We start from the raw sequence: 14,256 nt of genomic DNA, 5'->3' as shown, positions 1-14,256 counted from the left end.
CTTCACCTGAGCGCCGCCCGCCCCGGCCCTGGGGCAGCGCTCCCGCCGCCAGCCTCCCTCCCTCTCTCCCTCAGCGCCCCGTCCCGCGCCCGCCGCTCTCCGCCCTCCTTTCCTCCCCCGCGCTGCGGCCCCCGCGAGGCGGGGAAGGTGCCCCGGGCTCCGGCCCGGCTCCGGGACCCCGCGCCCCTCGGGCTCGGGCACCACCGACGGACCGGGACCCCGCACGTCCCGCGGCAACGCGCCTGAATTCCTTGACCCCGCTTGTGCCCGTGGGTCTCACTGGGGAACTGTCCGGCTAAGCCCCCGCGGCTGCCCTGCTGTCAGCTCCCGCTGCCGCCTCTGCGCTCCCTGGACAGCGACCGGGAGCTGCCCGCCGCCACCCAGCCTTGCCGCCCCAGCGCCGCGAACGGCCGGCGTCCGCTGCTCCGGGGAGAGGTCACCTGCCACGAGGTGACAGAAAACCTGGCTGGCAGCGGGCTGCCTTTTTCCCGGGAGGCTGTATGATTCGCCCATGCTTCAACTTGTGCGGAAAGAAAATTAGGTTTTTTTTTTTCTTTTTTTTTTTTTTTTCTCAGAGGCCTTGGTTCACCAGCTCTCCACCAAAGATCAAGCCATAGTCCTCGCAACACAGCCTCTCCCGTTTCTTTCCTAATTTCTCTGCATTCTACCCACTCACTCTCCACCTCCTTCCCCTTGCCTGACTTCTTCTCTTACAGGCTCTTGTGCTTTTGAAAAGGTTTCAAAATTAAACCCTGGCAGACACTTTTTGCACACTTTACAGACTAAAATGAATCCTGATTTCTTCATCCACAGGCTAGCCAGAAAGTAATAGCAGGGCCCTTATCCCATTTAGGAAAGCCATTTTGTGTCTCTGCTTCTTCTGGGAAATATTGTTTTAACAGTGTCCCCTTCCCTATCCTGGATGTTCCTCCAGCAGAGAGTCTGATAGCCAAGAAGGACAATGGCCCCTTCATTCCATTTAGTCACAATCAATTACTTACTGCTTGCTCTTTTGGCAGAGGATTTGTGATGTGCAAAGCAGAGGCTGATGTTCCTGCAAGTGAGTGCCCTACTCTGAAAAAACTGCATGCCAGGTAAAGCAGTCACGTTAAACATTATCAATATCCCCATCTTGCTTAGATTTAAATTGTAACTGCAATGTCAGAAGCTAAAAGCAATCAGACAGTTGTATTCCACGATACCACTGTTTTAATAATGTCTTCTGCTTACTTTGTGGTGTGAATTTGTTTTCCTTTGTCCCTGTTCTTAAAAGGTTCATCTAAAAAGATTCATCTTAAACTACTCTACTTTAGCTGATATAGTGGAGACAATGTGCTTGTCCAGAACTTGTACAGATGTTGTATGTCACTCCTCTGCCTGCAATTCCAGTGTCCTCCAAATGACTGGACAAACACTTTTGAGAAAAGGGATGCCTTCCAGGGATGGATGCATTCAAGATCTGGAAGGAAGACAGCATAATTATGTAAATACTCCCACATCCCATGACCCAGAGCAAACACCTGCTGATGTTAATGGGAGAAGAGAGGATTATGGCTTCTACAATCAGCTCCTCTGCCCAGTAAATCTGCCTCTGACCTCTGCCTCTCTTTATTTAATCTCTCACCAACACAGCCATTAACAGTGCAAAAGACCTACTATGCCTGTTTACTGCCACAGGCTTTTATCAGTTAGGAACCAGGCAGAGATGAGAAATTAATGCCTGATATTGTACTCAGCTGCTCTATAAAGATGAGCCGGGACACACAGTCTAGAGGTGAAATAATAAACTCAGTTTTGAAGGTTTTGTATCATACTGCTGTGTCACCACCCACAAACACCAGCCCACGTCAGCCAGTACTGCAACCTTCAGCAGTGCTCTTCTGGCAGCCACACTTGGATGCACCAACTTGGAGTGCCCTGCCTGTCTGGAAGATAGATATCCCTTTCTTCAGCAGCTGTCTGCAATGGCCAGAATGTAGCACTAGAACAAAAGTTATTATCTTCCCTTCTGTAGCATTTTTGAAGATCTTGCTTTATCAAAAATATCCCTATACTTCCAGGTTTACTGAAAGCAGCTAATTGGTGACTAGATAGTAGCAATTGCTAATCCCATGTTATCTCACCACGAGTTACTGAGATAAACTGCAGTGATATGGCTGTATTTCATAATCAGCACCAGAACTGAACTGGCAAGCCTAGACCAAACTCTGTGGCAGGCACTGACAAAAATCTTACTAATTTCAGGTACTTTATTGTGGAAAACTAAATCCAGAGGCAAGATCAGATATCGTAGTTTTCTCCCCAAAGAAAACAGTGCTATTGAGTAATGAGAACACATCTCATGCAGCAACTGGCCTATTCCTATTTTATGCTTTTAATCATAGTCAGCTGTTCAGAAGTCTAATTACCATCACGAGTATTTTTGATGTATTACACCTCATAGTAGCAGTTACAATATTCTGCAGAATTTGCTTGAAGGAGGGTACGTGCTAGGAATCATTCATAGGTCAAACATCCTTCATTTCCTTTTAGAATGTTAGAAAACCTGACAAGATGGTAAAATTTTGGTCTCTCACACATTTTGCATATGTTGGTTAAGTGTATAAGTACTCATCTTTCCTGCGTGAAAAATTCTGACATCCAGCACAAGATGGCTAACACTTCTGGGGGAAAGAAAAGGAAACCACATTTTCCACAGAATTTTCAGTTTTCCTGCTTGATACTAGTCTTGCAAAATGGTTCATTTCAGAGTAATTGCAATGAAATTACAATTGTATATGATGAAGAGAAAGGAGGAAGTTCCCAGCTTACTTAAAATAAGCTGAACTATTATATTTGTCTTTGCTCACTGATCACAGAATATTGGCAGGAATAAAAGTACTGTCTTTAAACCTTGCAGGCATGTAAAATGTTGGGGAAAAGTCTAAACTAGTTACACCCTTGCTCTGATGCCATTGTGGCACAGAAGTCTGATACACTAATTATATATTTAGCAATTTATAGTTCCTTCCAATCACCACTTGGTAATTAAATGCCAAATTAATTGACACTGCGTAGTATTCTGGCCTCTAATTAGCAGTGTGTTTTTAATTGGTTACAGATGCCATTATGCAGCTTGATGTAGTCCTAGTAAAGTAACTGCACAAACTCCAATGCACCTGGTAAGAAGAGAATCAGACCTAAGGAAAGAGAAACATGACTGCATATTGCTTTGCCATTTTTGAACTACTGAAAGACTATTATAAAAGTACATCTTTCCTTTCCATCCTCTTGTCTTTAATTATCATGAGTCAGGATTTTTTTGTTAATCACCTCACAATATTTTCCTACTTGCAGAAGAACAAAACAAGATATGTCATGTGGAGGAAAATGTGGGAAGTGTGCATCCTTGGTTACTATGTGCTGTTTAGAGGACACTGGCTCCTTACCCTAGTATCCCTTAGAAAGTAATACTAAAGCAAAAGAGGAAATAACAGGATCTACAAGATCAATGATGCAGTCTGATGCTAATAAGTGCAATGCCAAATTTTATAATTAATTTAATTCTTCAGGAACTGACTGTAATGGAGCTTCTTGAAATTTGCTATACCCAAAATGGTGTTTGCTGTGATTTTGTAGCTTCAAATAGTAGCTCAGACAGCCTAGATATAAACACATCAAGTAATATTTATAACTTTGGCAGTGGTCTTTATCTCTTTAGGGGTCCTAGAGCTCTGGAATTTGTTTTCTATCACAGCTTAAATGGTCTGAGTGGGATGTTGTAAGTCTGGGTTACCACTAGAAAGGAAGAAAAGATCTGAGGTTTTCCATTGCTTGTTTTCCTAACAGCAGACTCCAGTGAATTTTGTACTAATTCTGTGGTTGAAGTTATGTGAAAAGCACCAAGGGCATATGAGTAGGTGTCCTCTTTGACATCTAAGTAAACAAACAAATATTTTGGATAGAGAAAAATAAGAATCACTGTGAATGAGGACAAAATGTTCTAGCTTGTGCCCTGGCACTCTTTCCTTGGTTTTTATTTACATATACAATTTATCATCATTTTAAGGTAGCTTTAACAAGAATAAGTTATAAATTGGTTTCACTCTTTTCTGGTTTATCAAGAGATTGGCACCTATATGTTCATCCTACTTCATTTTAGCTTTCTGAAGCTCTGGGAAAGAATTGCTCTGCACTTTGCCAACAGCAGAGCACTGCTGGCTTTCATTAGTGGGGGCCAAATTCTTTCACTTTTGTTCACAGTGATTAATGCTGAAATAAATGGAACTTCTTGCAGTATTCACTGTGAAAAGACTCTAAGTATGCTCAGATACAGTACAGTAACAAAGTGTCTGCTGTTTGACTGTGCTCCTCCTTCTTGCTAGAACAGGCATGGAGGGCATGGGGGGAAATTAAGCTTTAATTGTATTCATACAAAGGATGGTACTTTATTGTTATTATTAATAACAAACTGTGTCCTCAAACTGCTTGGAACCAAAAACGGAGTGGAGCTGAAGTACAATCTTTGCCCTCAGGAGATTGCAAACAAAATATAGAACAGGACACTGATGGAGAGAAGACCTGATTGGGGTAGGAAGGGTAGCGTATGAGAGAGCAATAGAACAGTAGTGGCCAGAGTAGTAACTGCTGGCGTGCTTCTGGCACACCAGAATTAGTGTCTGGAAGCAGTGAGGCAAAGTGAGTCAGCAAGAGAGTCTCCAAGGAGGTTAATGTGTTATCTTTGTATATTCAAAGGACCAACTTTCAAGAACGAGAGGCATTTTTAATAAAATGCACAAAAGCACAAAAATGTGTATTTGAAAACATAACGAGTAGTCAGCAAAAGCTGGGATCCTGTACACAAACAGGCTGTGCGAAGAAAGCTTTTAATATTGAACAGATAGGCGAGGCAAGGGAAGAGCCTTTAGACTTCAGTCAAGCAGCCTCTACTTGATGCACCATAAAGGCAGGATGAGCTGCAATGAGCAGTGATAGCAGAGAACTGCCAGGGTTGCATTTGGGATGCAATGCAGTAGACCAGATTGTGTCTATCAAGGCAGAGTAGATGGTAACAAAAATGAAATGGTAAATGTGAATGAAAATTTTTTTCTATAGCAATCAAAAATTTTCACCTGGAAACCTCCTTTTGACAAAACCCATTGTTTCTTAAAGAATAAAAATTAGAGAAATCATATATTTTTCTGGAAAATAACTGGGGTTTTTGGGTTTAGCACAGCAGGGTTTTCACATTCTGGCCAGCTTTAATGTACACTTTTCTCTCCATCTTGCATTCTGCTTACATCTAGCTCTTGCAGGTTATTTTTTAAAAACCCCTCTACCTCTACAGTCTCTTGTACTAATACAGCCTAAATTGTCATAGGACAATATAAACTCCAGGCAAAGATCCTGTGTGACAGGCAGGAGGTTGCTCTGTTATATGAGAACGGTGAAGAAGGGGACAGGGAGGCAGCTGTGGTACAAATGAAGATTGGAGGGACTGCCCTCTGAGTAAACAGGGCACTTCAATGGAACAGCAGACAACAAAGCTGATGCTTCAGCTGAAATTCTGAAGAATTGCAGCCACAAGAGCCCTTGCACATTTCTCAGATAACAGATGAGAAGAACGGACAAAACAAACCAAGTGCCAATAAACTTTCACTTCCTTTCGTAAGATGCTCTGTGAACATCTTTAAAATATATTACATTGAAGATATGAAGTCTTGTGCTGAGCAAAGCCGGTCTCTGTAGAAATAGCCAATGCTTCAATGATTAAGCAACTGGGAAAGTGGACTACATTTTATATGTGTAGATGTATTGGTTTTTTACTGGAGCTGAGCTTGAAATTTTGAAGTGATTAATGCCCTTGAATAAGTGAGCAGCTATGTTGAAACACAAAATGTCTCAGCACAGAATATTGGCCCTGTTCTTCTCATTTCAGCTACCTAGTGTCTGATTTTCCCCCTCCTCTTCAGTCACCTGACAAAAATATATTGTTTAAAACTACATCTTTCTTTGCTCTCAAAGTGCTCATTTCCTTAATATTGTATTGGGATCTTGTCTAAGCCACGATTTTTAATTTTTTTTCCTAAACTTCCAACTGCTATTACCATCACAGTAGATATAATTGGAACATTTGTGTAAAAAAGCTTTGCCTTGCAGTCAATGGCAATTTAGCACACACCATAGCAGGATATTGGTTCAGAGACCTGGGAGCTTTTTCTCTTTTTTTTTTTTTTTATAACTCTCCTGGATTACACAGGAAAACATGATCAATCTTGACAGCAGATTCTAACAACAATGCAAGCAAATTGTTCCCCAAATGAATTTACTTGTGATAGCAAGAACTTTTTTTCAGATACACAAATACTTCTCTGCACACACACCTTTTGAGTAATCAGGTTACTGACCGATGGCAGCATATTGCCAAGTATCAGTATACTGCAACCTTCATCACTGGCCACACACCTACTATTTAAATTTATTCAGCAGATTTTAAATATCTACATTTGGTAGAATTAAAAAGCAATGGCACTCGTGTTTTTGGCCAGTGAATAAAGAGTGTTGTGGCCAGTTGCAATAGGGGATAGAATTTCAGGTAGGAAGATTATAATGGCCAGAATCAAAATTTGGCTGGGGCCCAAGCCAATCCCTGTTAACCTAAACTGTTCTACAGGATCTTGAATCACTAAAGCTGATTTTAAATTTCTTCTTGATTCCACAACAAAGAAGGGCTAATTGTCTGTCCACAGCATTGTCTGAGTCTCATTTGAAGTGAAGGCTGGTGACGATTCGATTGTAAGCATCATTTCCCACAGCTCCATTGGGAAGGTTTCCCAGCCGCCTCAGAGCCTGCCTAAGCCCACTCCATCACCCAGCTCTGGCATTACAGAACTCTGTTCCAGCAGGCTGAGTGGTACAGCCATTCCTGGGAGTATAAAGGAGCTTAAGCTTATGAAGAATGCCTGTTTCATGACATTTAACATATCTGGGTATTCCCACTGAGAAGCAGGATATTCATGCTGTGAAGAAGGGGCTGGACTAGGTGGATCTGCAGCTCTTTCTGTCCGAAAATGTCCTTGTTTCTGTGAGAACATTTTGGTAGTGTCAGGCAGCACCTGTATTCCATTAACTCCAAAAGCATTTCAGTGTTTACAGTAACCAGGAAATGTCCATGTCTGTGTTATATTAACAAGTCAGCAGTAACAACTGCAGTTTCAGTTTTTAGAGCTATGCAGAGAAAGGTTTACTTTGAGTTTCTGAGGGTTTTACTTCCTTTGGTTGAAAAACAAAGAGGTCTGTAGTACTGCCCATGAAACCATTACAGAAAGCTTTGGGGAAAAAAGTTACCAAATGATGTCCAATAGTGCTTCAGTAATGGCTTCATATAATCAGGCAGGCGAAAGCATAGCTATGAATTGCAAGTCTAAAAAGTACTTGTGACAACAAATTTCTAGGTCCTTCACCTTATTTTTTTTTCCTTGTACTCTTCCTGCCTACTGCATATAAGGGGGTTTGCATAATGGCATAGTTTTATTCAAGATTCATTAGGTTGGAAACAAAACTGTGTTATATTTTTATGTGGACTATACTGCATATGCTCAGAGAGGTAAGCCATAAGGTGCCACTGCATAGTAGGCAGCAGACATTATAGGAGCAGTGATGTGGTGCTGAAGATTCTTTGTAAAAGAACTCACCTGTGAGAAATTAAAGCAAAACTTTTTGTCGTCTTCCAAATAGGCTCCAATTTCTGCATGCAAGAGGCAAAAAATCTTAACTATGCACTCACATGCTTTTCACATAACTGAATTTTAATATTGACATTAAATTACTAATATATAAATAATAACATTAAAGACCATGGGAGAAAGCTTGAAAATATACTTTTCTCTTTTGGATTGAAAATGGTACATTGTAAAGCAACTTAATTCCCAAGAAAGGCAGTAGCAGGAAGTGCTCTGCAGTTGGCCAAGTGTACCAAAGGTGGAGAGAGCTTGAGGAGGTGTTTCCCCATCACCTGCTGCTGTGTAGACTGATGTGACCAGAATGATGACAGAGATCACAGCCACAGCTCTCTACTGAGTGTGCCACCCCTTGCCTGCCAGAAAGCACCATCTTTTATATTTATAATTACTTGAAAAGTTGATTCCAGAAAGAACAGAGCAGGCTTCATCTCCCCCTGAAACACTGTATTCAGCTGGCCTGATGCCCCTCTTATTAACAGACTCTTTTTAAGACTCCACCAAGACATTTCTCCTTGACTTTATTTAAATGCTGTGCAAATGCAGGAGATATGCATTCAGGACTGTTCCAGGAGGCAAGAAAAGGTTGTTACTTTGCTTGTATGTATTGCTGGTTCCAAAGTTCATTTTTTCAGTATTGCAATGACTTCTAGTGAAATCAGTTCCTACAGATGATGTCGGAACACCTTTACAGTGCTTCAGCTACAGCTGTTGCTCATCTTGTTTACTTATGCTACTGTCATGCAGATTCATTCCAACACCTTCTTGTCATTTTGGGCTGACAAAAATCTGTTCAACAGTAATTACTTGAGATTGTTCTACATTTCAGGGAATATTTTTGACTCATTTACATTACAAAACCCCATGCAAATTGCTAGCAGAATAGGTGCTAAAGGGATTATAACTCAGCAGGATCTTACCACTGTGATAGTTTTTGAGATAGAAGATCAGTTAATTTACCTGACAGAGAACAGTTATATTAAGTAATCCTTGGTTTGATCAAATTTATCAGATACATACTTTCAGAGTTCAGGCCTTAAAAATATGTGACTGTCAATGACAAAGGCAAAAAAAGGCGTCAGAAGTAAATATGGAAACCAAAAACCAGTCTAGTTCTGACTCATACTGGAGGTTATTCCCTATTTCTATTCTGAAATGTTGCTAAATAGTTTTAAAATGATTTAAAGTATTTCACTACTGCCAGTAAAATAATAAAGAAAACTGTTTCATCTGGGAAACATTATCCTTCTTTAGGACTTAAGTAGATTTGGGGTTATCCACCTCTTTCCTGTCCTATAGCTTATCTTTTATAGCTGGGCAAGATAAATGCAAAATAGTTTGTATGTACCACTAGGAAGTAGCAATAGGCTCTTACTTTGCTTTGCACAAGTATAAATTACCCTTTTAATGCAGAATTGATGAAACTTAGGGTCTTTTCAATAATCATCAGGGACAGCCTCCATTCCTAAAAGAAGTACTCTAATCATTCTTAAAAAAACCCCAACAAACCAACACCGCAATTTAGACCAAACACTCGTGACGGTCTCACATTAATGGTGAAGTTATTCATTTGATGAAGTAATTGCAAAAATTGCCATATCCTTCACTGGAAAATTTAATCTAGAACCGGTCTCTCACCATGTTTCTTAAGAATACATGAATATAAAGCCCTCCACTTCTTGCTAGTTTCATGATCCTCATTAGTTGGGGAAAAAAGTTCCAGCACAGAGAGTGTGCTGCTGCTTCTGTATCTTGCATACATTGGATATCCCCATGACTTAAAGGTGAATAGGAATTTAATGCCACATTTCTTCTTGGGGCAAGTAAAATGATTCTATCTTCCCTGCTTACCATCCTTTGCTGACTTCTCTGAATGTTCCTTTTTGTAGACGTTTTTGTAATGTTGATGATGCTGGGCATCACTGTAATATAGTTCCCTGAATTTACATGATTGCATTATAATAATATCAATGCTGGTTTTGGTAGTTGTATAAATCAATGTTTTATTTGCTCTCACAACTAGTGCTGCAAATTGAACAGCTGTTTTCACTGAGCAGTTTTAATTAAGCTGTTCATAATGCTGCCTAGATATTTTTCTGAGTTGGTAACACTTTGTTAAGTATGCAGTATCAGTGAACACTTCAAATCATTCCTGAACATTACCTCACACTTAGGTAAATTGAAATACCATCTTCACTGAGGTTGTCAAATCACCTTGTTTTGGTGATTTGAATTTGGTTTTCAGAAATCTTTCTAATTCTCAGGACTCTAGGAAATCTTGAATTTGCCACAGATTTTGCCATCTGTTCACTCACTTGTCAAGATAATGAAGCTTTAAATGATACTTGCCCTGGTAAAATCCTTTGGGCAACCTATTATTAGCCTCTCTTTATTCTGAAAACTGACAAGTTCAATTTATGTGTCTTTGGATCTTTTATGAAGTTTATGTTCTATGACCAAAATTTCCTTCCCACACTGATTTCTCACATTTTTTCATCTCTGTTTTGAATATCTCTGGAATATTAGTTTGGAAAGCCAAGATAAGTTTTATCTCTTCCTGTTTTTCTGTGCAAAAGCAGTTTCTTTTTTCTTTTTACAAACCCATACTGGATCCTACATCTGTATTCTCATTTGGGAATGTTATAGATTGCTTTGTTGTTTTCAGAAACATATGATAATTAATGTGGGAAGCAGTAATTATTTTTGTTGCCCACAATGACTTTTTTCAACTTTAAAAATGGGTATCATTTATCTCCCTTGGACAGCTGAACCTGATGAATGCATTCCAGCACTTCCACGTTTAGCTCCATTTCTGACAGTGGAAATTTCTTTGTCTCTTATTTTCAAAAAAGATTCCAGGATTTACTCACATCCAACCATTAACTCTGTTAAGGAAAGGGCATTAAGGAAATACTCTGTCAGGGCGCAAAAATTTCATGGTTTTATAAACTGTGCCCCTAAGTCTTAGAGTTTAAGTCCCTTTCCAATTTTCAGAAGTGGTTACAAATTGTCATCTGGGATTATAAACAGAAATCTGGAATTTCGGCGTTTAGTGCTCAGTTTTTTAACCTTGCTTGTTATTACCCAGAAAGGTGGCTAATCCCCAGCCAGTCAAGAAGACATAACCCACGAGTGATGCAATGATAGACCATGGCATGTCCATTAACCAGCAGAAAGAAAAACAAGAACTTGTTTTGATTGCAAGGGTGGAGAAGTATAATGCATGGGTTTAGAGATCTTGCAGAGGCATTTTCCCATTTCACTGAGAACCACGGAGGAGTAAGATGCTCTGGACAACACAGAGGTATGGAATAGAGGCAACAGAAAAGGCAGAAGGAAGAAAGAGAAGGAAGGAAGAAAGGGAAGGAAGGAAGGAAGGAAGGAAGGAAGGAAGGAAGGAAGGAAGGAAGGAAGGAAGGAAGGAAGGAAGGAAGGAAGGAAGGCCACTTTAAGGCATCATGAGCAGGAGAGTAATCAGACACTAAAATGGCTGTGACTGTAAGAAGAAACTAAATAGTAGTAAGGAGGAAAACAAAACCTTGATTTTTCAAAGAAGGAAATGTAGAGAAAGGGAACAGATACAGGGGAGTCCAGAAGACTATCACAGAAAAAAAACAGTAGGTGGGATTTGGGCATAGTGTAGAGAAGTGAGCAGAGCAATGAACAAAGTGCTCTGCATGGAATGATCTCTGTTTGCACTACTAGTCCTGGTTAACAAAATTAACCAAGTTAACTTTAGAATGCTTGGGTTTGCACTTCATTCATTTTAACTTCACCTGTGAAACAGAAATGTTAATAAAATTTCAAGAGCAAGAGATTTCCCTTCCTTGAATTTCCTTCCTTTGGACACCCACTGTTAAAAGAGAATTGAGGGAGGTTGGAAGGGGGTTGGAAACACATGTCCTTGAGAGGACATTTCATTCCATCCCAAACCAGCTGCCTAGAAGAGGTGGTACAGTAGGTTTATGGAGCAGGACTTGATCTAGCTGAAAAAGATGTTAGAATTTGAAAATGCATCACTACTCCCAGTTACAGAAGAGGTTCTTAGAAAGCCATCTTGGACTGGAGGTATCAGTTTGATCTCACATTTCCTGTTTCAGTGGAATTCTAGTAATATTTCAGTATTCAACCCTTTTAGACTCATTTGAAAATCTCAGGTTGAGTATGCTTCAGTTTCACTCTAGTCTTTTCAAAGTCTCTAATAGATCTAAAAGCAAATTCGTCATCATTCTCAATAGAATTTGTGTTCTGAAAGCCTGTAACTTGTTTCTTCCTTTGTTGCTTTTTAACATTGACTGTGGTTTGATGTGGAGATGTAGGAATTGTTTTGCTGTGGAATAACAACTTTTCTCTTGCAGCACCAGCTGTAAAACATGAACACCTTGTTGGATCACACTCCGAAATCTGAAATGGGCATCCTGCCAAAGCTCAGGGCTTCCTTTTTGTTTTGGCTGTTGCAATGTTCTTGTTTCTGTTAGTATCACGTTCCTACCACTTGTGCTTTTCAGACATCTAAGCCAAACTCAGTGCAACTCCACTGAGCTCATTGAAGCTGCAACAGAAGTGAATTTGTCTCAGTATGTCTGTAAATTAACCAGTCATTTAAGCTGGAGAGTGACATTGATAAGCAATAACAGCAGACGAGTGGTGAAAGGAAGATATCTCCTAGTTAGTTTTGGACAGTTGACACTAACTCCGTTGTCAGATAAGTCGTACTGACTGTGGGAAAAGCTGAGTGGGAAAAGTCACACTCGCCGCCTGCTAACTGTAGGAGGAAAACAGATCTGGAATGCAGAGGAAATCTTGACATTATCTGTTCCCCCAACCCCTACCAGCCAGGCAATCAAAATAACTAGCTGAGTATTGGCTGCCTCTGTTCCTGGCCCAAATAAAGGTGCTTTCTTGACAGAGCTTTTGCTCACAGGAGAGGAGGCAAAGAGAAGGAGTCTGAAGTGGGTGTGGGGAGTGCTTCCTGCCAAAACCCAGGAGCAGCTTCTCTGTGACATCTAAAAGAATACTGATGACATAAGCCTAGTGCTGTAAAGGGAGGAGGCTCTGCCATTTCCAAAGGACAGCAATTCATGTCTGACAGCCCTGCAGCCCAGAACTCCAGTACTCCATCACTCCACTTAGCCACCATGGACATCGCCAAGGACAGTGTGCCAGACTCTGCTAAATGAAGGATCAAACCCAAGGGAACAAAACCACTGGAAAGAACTTTTCTCTTCCCATCCAAATTGTGTCGTTTAAGAATAAAGTGTAGCTGTTTCAAATGAACACTTGCAGAGTAAATTTATTTCCTTCTGAGCCCTCACAAGACACAGGGTTTATCAAGCCCTAAGGAAGCACAGTACACTATTCTTATATCAATGTATCATATATACATCTCAGCAAATTAGAGACACTCTCATATACTTCTGTGTACACTCACTTACCTATGTGTAGCTTAATATTCTGGATATCATCCCTACAAGGTTGTTGTTATACTTAAAAAAATCAAGAAATATGGGGTCATAGAAGAGGATCACAGCAACAAAAGCAACAAATGAAAAGGTGCACTTTAAACTATGCTACTGAATATATTGAGTTTTCCAATGCATCATCCAGCCATTGAGTGTACTGCATCCATTCTGTCTGTCTTATAAATAGGTAGAAATATAAAACAGAAGTTTATTTTAACTTTGGGAACTCATCTTACCTGAGAGTCCAGAGAGCTGTAAATTGAAGAGTTTGACCAAGTGTTGGTCAGCAGACAAGAAAAGTGTGTGAAAATAAGGGCTAACTTTATGTGCTATATGTTTATCAAACAAACAGATCTCAATATCAGTAGTCTGCTAGTGATGTGCTATGGCCTTATACCTGCTTTGCCTCAAAGAGCCTGGAAGTCAAAATTTGTGGCTTCTTTCAATGAGTCCTGGCATGGACAGTAAGGCAGCTGCTTCTGGGGAAGGCTGGAAAGAAGACCAATTGGTTGGGGGATGTTATAATTATTTTCCTTCCATGTTACTTCTTTACTGCTTTGGGAAGCAGGCACAGAAGACACAATTCTCTGAATCTCTCCCTCCTATTTTGTACCACAGACACTTCTGTCTTTCTTTGACAGAAGTGAATCACCAACATCCCACAGATAGTAATTCTCTGATTTTTCTGCACTAAGAAGCCTCGAGCTGCAGCTGGCTGAGCCAGTGCTGACCACTCAGGTGTTTTTGGGCATGCACGAGCAGGTACAGAGGCTCTCCATACAGCCACAGTGCTAATGTATGCCCTTCCTGGAGCCAAATTTAGCATGAATAAATGACACAGCAAAGAGCACCTGGCAGGATGGGGACTGTAACCTGGACACCAACGAGTTCATGGACCAACATGCATAAAAATAAGCTCCTGAGAAATTATTTGAATGCTGAATTAGAAACAAATGTAAATGTTTTAAGCTACCTTTTCATATGAAAACTGTCGATGATAATGTAAAGCTATAAGGTTTGTGAGGGAAGGACTTTGTTCTGCCTGTACAGTGCTCACAAGGATTGGGCCTGAGGCC

General features: G+C 40.5%; 1 protein-coding gene across 4 annotated transcripts in view; it reads right to left on the bottom strand.

Moving 5' to 3' along the window:
• STARD13 (StAR related lipid transfer domain containing 13) overlaps positions 1 to 14,256 on the bottom strand; it is a 286,278-nt gene that overhangs the window by 141,676 nt on the left and 130,346 nt on the right. The window lies entirely within an intron of this gene.

Source organism: Onychostruthus taczanowskii, unplaced genomic scaffold (genome assembly GCF_017590055.1).
Source record: "Onychostruthus taczanowskii isolate IOZ18803 unplaced genomic scaffold, ASM1759005v1 scaffold50, whole genome shotgun sequence".
Lineage (NCBI taxonomy): Eukaryota > Metazoa > Chordata > Aves > Passeriformes > Passeridae > Onychostruthus > Onychostruthus taczanowskii.
This window is presented reverse-complemented; position numbering and strand designations above follow the sequence as displayed.